The 447-nt window shown below is 26.2% G+C and overlaps 1 protein-coding gene across 3 annotated transcripts in view; it reads right to left on the bottom strand.

Annotated features, from left to right (window-relative positions):
* The window catches only part of LOC106688814 (disks large-associated protein 5), a 67,286-nt gene that overhangs the window by 41,572 nt on the left and 25,267 nt on the right, over nucleotides 1–447 (bottom strand). The window lies entirely within an intron of this gene.

The raw sequence follows: 447 nt of genomic DNA, 5'->3' as shown, positions 1-447 counted from the left end.
TATATATATTGTCGTGTTATTTTCTTTATACACACGCACATACACACATCCAAAAAATCAACTTAATCATAAAACAATATTTAACAAATGCAAATCATTAATAAGAGATGGAGTATTTTCACTACCGAAATGAAACCTAATACTGTAACGTCACTATTATATAAAAATGTTGTTAGTCATCTCCGAGGAATGTTTTATTTTAAATATAAAAATGAGCTCCAATACAAATTAAAATGCTGGAATAAAGACTTTCCCCACTTAGACTCTATTGAAGAAAATAATACAATCTGAACTACAAAATACAAGTAAATTAGTTATACAATTCGAACAACGCGTAGTGAAATTAAATGAACAGTTGTATAGGGTGTTTTTTTGAGCCCGATAGAACTTGAAATTGTAAAAAATAACACAAAAAATTAAATTGTAATCAAAATTTTTTTTTTATTC

This window comes from Halyomorpha halys, unplaced genomic scaffold (genome assembly GCF_000696795.3).
Source record: "Halyomorpha halys isolate HHAL.00 unplaced genomic scaffold, Hhal_1.1 Scaffold1210.1, whole genome shotgun sequence".
NCBI lineage: Eukaryota > Metazoa > Arthropoda > Insecta > Hemiptera > Pentatomidae > Halyomorpha > Halyomorpha halys.
This window is presented reverse-complemented; position numbering and strand designations above follow the sequence as displayed.